This window comes from Myotis brandtii, unplaced genomic scaffold, assembly GCF_000412655.1.
Source record: "Myotis brandtii unplaced genomic scaffold, ASM41265v1 scaffold203, whole genome shotgun sequence".
NCBI classification, from domain to species: domain Eukaryota; kingdom Metazoa; phylum Chordata; class Mammalia; order Chiroptera; family Vespertilionidae; genus Myotis; species Myotis brandtii.
Window position 1 is genome coordinate 1,731,657 of NW_005357559.1, and position 4,957 is coordinate 1,736,613.

Consider the following 4,957-nt stretch of genomic DNA (forward strand, 5'->3'; position numbering starts at 1 on the left):
CATTGAGGATAACAGTTGAAAATTTACACTTCATCAAAATGAAGAGCATCTACTCTTCAAAAGACAATAGCTAGGGGTTAGAGAGGTTGTGGAGACAAAGAAACCCTCATACACTATTAGTGGGAATGTAAACTGGTACAGCCACTATGGAAAACAGTATGGAAGTCCCTGAAAAGAATGAGGAATACAGTGACCATATGACCCAACAATTTCTCTTCTGGTTATCTACTAGAAAAATTTGAAAACATTTATTCATAAAGATATATGTACTCCCATGCTTAGTGCAACATTATGCACAGTGGCCAATAGATGGAAACAACTGTAGTGTCCTTCAATAGATGATTGGATAAAGAAGATGTGGTAGATATATACAATGGAATACTACTTAGACATAAGAAAAGACGAAATACTGCCATTTGTGATAATATGGATGGATCTTGAGAATATCATGCTAAGCAAAATAAGTCAGACAGAAAAGTAAAAAACAATATGATTTCACTCATAAGTGGGGTACAAAACTGAAAGCAACAAACAAGACAAACAAAAACAGACACAGACAACATTGAGGTGGTTACCAGAGGAAAAAGGGACTGGGGGTAGTAAAAGGTAAAGGGGGTGAAATGCATGGTGACAGGAGATGGGATTTTAAGGGGTGAACACACAGTACGATATACAGATGATGTGTTATAGAACTGTACACTTGAAACCTATATAATTTTATTAACCAATGTCACCCCGATAAATTTAATAAAATGTTTTTTAAAAAGACAATGTCAGGAGCCTGAAAAGACTAGCCAAAGACAGGGAGAAAATATTTGCAAATCACATTTCTAAAAGCAGGTTAGCAGTCTCTCAACTGGAAAATGGATACACCTGACTGTAGTTTTTGTGCACGATGGAATACTACTCAGCAGTAAAAAGGAACGAACACTTGATACACGCAACAATATAACTGAATCTTCAATGCATTGTACTAAATGAACAAGCCATAGTCAAAAACCTACATATTGGATGGTTTCTTTAAATGACATTCTTGCAAAGGCAATATTATATGAATAGAAAACACATCAGTGGTTGCCAGACATGGGCACAGAAGACTGATTGACTACAAAACTACATTAAGTAATATTTTTGAGCAATAAAACTATCATCATGATTGCAGTAGTGGTCACATGATATATAAATTTGTCAAAACTAGCATAACTGTACAGTTAATATGAAAATTTTACTGAATGCAAATTATACCTTCTTTTAATTTTAGGAGGGTTTCATATATAATAGGGGTTACTTTAAAATATCTTATTTCTTTTACAAAATACATAAAAATAAAATGAGAAAGATATGGTTCAATATGCATCCATGCAGGAAAAAAATAAAAAATAATTATAAATTCAATATGAGTAAACTCCTTGGCATGGCTGTCCAAAAAATAAATAAATAAATTCACTTAATAGATATATAGAACTCAAAATAAGGCAGAATGCCCTGTTATTCTGTACTATGGAGGTCACAGGTCGGGCAGTATTTCGGATCTGTGTCCAGGAGGTAGGAGGAATATGAACCATGTACCACTATTTACAAATGGAAGAGCTTTTTCCCAGCCAGTGTGAAGTCACCATCACTGAAGTTGTTCAAGCAGAGAATTCTGAGATCAATTTTGAAGTGACTTAATAAGTCAGAACTTTAGGAATTGCCTTCTTCCCCCAAAAAATATCAATAAAGCAACTACTCTGGGTCACTAACTACAGAGACATGGGGATATGATAGTGAATAGGTAGATGTGTTTCCAGCCTAGTAATGACCTGGTTAAAGTTATAAAACTACCTACTCTTTTTTCCCAAACTACAAAACTTGTAGTTGAGAAAGTAGAAATGCAGAGAGAAATACTCCCTGATTTATTTTAATTATGTCCAGGAAACCCTCCGATAGCCATGAATATGAGAAATCAGCCAAATTCTAATTGACTGCCTATGCCTAGAATTCAGGTCTGTTCTGTTCTGTTTTTGTAACTTTGATACTATATCTGGACTTCCTCAGCATGGTTGCTTATTACCTTACCCTAAATCTTTCTCCAATTAGTAACTGAAATGCTTTGAGTACAAAGACCAGAGATTAGCAGTTCATCACAGTTCTGTTTTCACTGAGCCTCATATGTACTTGATGGTTTATACAACACAAAGCTGATGATGGCCTTTCCTTATAGCTTTGACACTCTATGTGGGAGATTTTTCCAATCTATGACACATTTGTTTTATTGATATATTTTATATATTAAGCCATGACTTTCTTTTTTGCATATATGAATGCTCTCCTTCAGTAATTTCCTAATCATTTGCAATTCATTCCTTCATTTAACTAATCAGTTACACATAGCAAGTGTTTACTTTAGTGTCGCTCAATAAGCTAGGTGTTAGAGGTATAAAAATGATGATTATTTCACTATAATTTAATTTCATTTTACTTTTATAACTATGTCTAAAGAAAAAAATGAATTGTGGATTTCTTTCTCATGCTACTAGCTTTTGTTAGAGTAACAGACAAAAACACACATACATCTAACTAAAATGACTTGATCTTCATATTTTCTTATCACCCCCCTTCATGAAAGTTTCTCTAATTTTTAGTCCACAATGATCTCCGCCTTTTTATTCCCTAAATATTTTTCACCATTTGTCTTTCACGTATAACACTTTATAATATCATCTCTTACATTTCTTTGTATGTGCCTTTTGCATATTTTTATTTTATTAAGTGTAAGATAATATAACCATGTGATAATAAGTATATAATAATGATAAAATATATCATACAAAAATCATTGTCATGGAAAGTAACAGTCTCTGTCCCCCATTATCTTGCTAGGCACCCCCCACAAATTGTCCTAGTCTCTAAAGTCTCTAAAATTTTTAAAATTTGTAGATACTAGCACTTCTAGATATTAGCTGTGTTACTTCCTGTTACAAACTTAATGTATTATATCTTGATTCTTGATATGAAAGAGTAAATTTCAACTTATTTCACCCTGTTTTCTGCATTCTTAGTCCTCACCCAATTTTTAAATAATAATAATTATTATTATTATTATTATTTAGCTGTTCTTCTTTCCTCAGCTTTGGAAAGTACACCTTGACTCTCAATTATGTACAATGAAGATATTACTGCTCTTACCTTTAGTTCCACCTCTCCTCCCTCCCAAGGAGAATGCTGTTACTATCAAAATCAAATTGATTTACTAGTATTTTACCACATATTTTGTAATTCATTCAATACCTTTATTTCCTTCACATTTAGACTATGACTTTTCATAAAATTTCTTAATTTTTGCAGAAGTTTCTAATTGCCTTTCTTCTTGACAAAATATTATCTATTTAATATTGCCAATTTTCAGCCTTCTGACTATTCTTTCTCCTGCTTATAATCCACTTCCTTTTTATTTTTGAATGAGGAGTGTCTTTATAGAGCCTTCTTTTGCAATTTACAATGGTTGTTTTTAGAACTCTGCATAAATTATCATTACAGGATATGTTTTAATCATACTGTTTAGTGCTGTATTTTAAAAAATTCTTTATCTTTTTCTTGGTTTTCACCGAAATTTCACTAGAGATGCATTATTAAGAAAGGTTGCATAAATCTGTGGTAACAAGGCTATAATCCTTCAATGTATGAAATGTTTTATTTTTTTCCACATATTGTATGGTTTCTTTTAATGCCAAGAGATGTTTAGACAGCAATCAAGTTGAGTCTGTCAGAGGAGAGTGCATTAGCAGTCATATACAGAAATCCTATAAATTCCCGTACTCCTTAAAGTTACGGAGACGAACTCCAATCAAAGAACTGTATTCTAACTCCACCACCAGCAGCTACTTGAATTTAGGCAGGCACATTACTCCTGAACTTCACATTGCTCACTTACAAAACAACATATTAGATTATTATAACTGAGGTAATTCTGAAAACACCATACTGTCAGTCACACCAGGAAGACCTATTCTCACACATTTACAGCCTGTTGGAGAAGATAGACAATTGATTAAACGGAATTATTTAAACTAAAAAAAAATGTAGAAAGTGCTAGATTGGAGAATATCAGGGATCTATGGGATAGAAAGTAAGGAAATGTTATTTTGAAAGAGGGCACTCCCTCTTACATGGTATGTACATACAAACATACATACACATACATAATGAATATGAGATGTAGAATAGGTCGAGAAAATTGTGCTGAAATATAATGTGCCTGGCATGTGACCAGTGCTCAAAAAATGTTAGCAATTATTACTCAGTATAGTGCCAGGTTCAAAAGTACCCAGTAGGCTGACTAAATGGGACTCAATGGGGCAATGAAAGAGCCCTCTGTACTCCAACTGGGCATTCAAACCCATTCTGTGGGGGGTTTTCTCTCCTGCTATTAGATGAAATCTCAGGCAGTCTCCATAATGTGCTCACTCCCTCTGAGATGTTATGTACATACCTACACACACAAATATATACATATACTGTTACTGTCAGTCCCCCAAATAGTCTTGTTTCAGTAGTGAATATGCCTATTTCATTATAACATTATTTTAAATGAAAGCCTCTCTCCTCCTCCATAATATGCCTATTTCATTATGATAACATTATTTTAAATGAAAGCCTCTCTCCTCCTCCACCAGAGAGATGGGTGTTGGTTCACAACCTCGGGAGTTGCTGGCAAGAATTTCAAACTGGCTCTTGCACGGAGGGCATGGAGCAACCTGAAAAGGAGGCAGACCAGTCCACACTGTGGGCAGGTGGCAGGTTTAGTCAAGAGGCTTGTCTTCTGTGCCTGCAAGATTAGTAACCTCGACATCTGTCCACAAAAACCTTAAGAGTATATACAGAGGCCAGTCACATATACCATCCACATATTCTCAGCAATATCTTACTCTCTCAGGCTGTATCCTTGAAAATGGCTCCAGCTATGGGAATAGAGGCT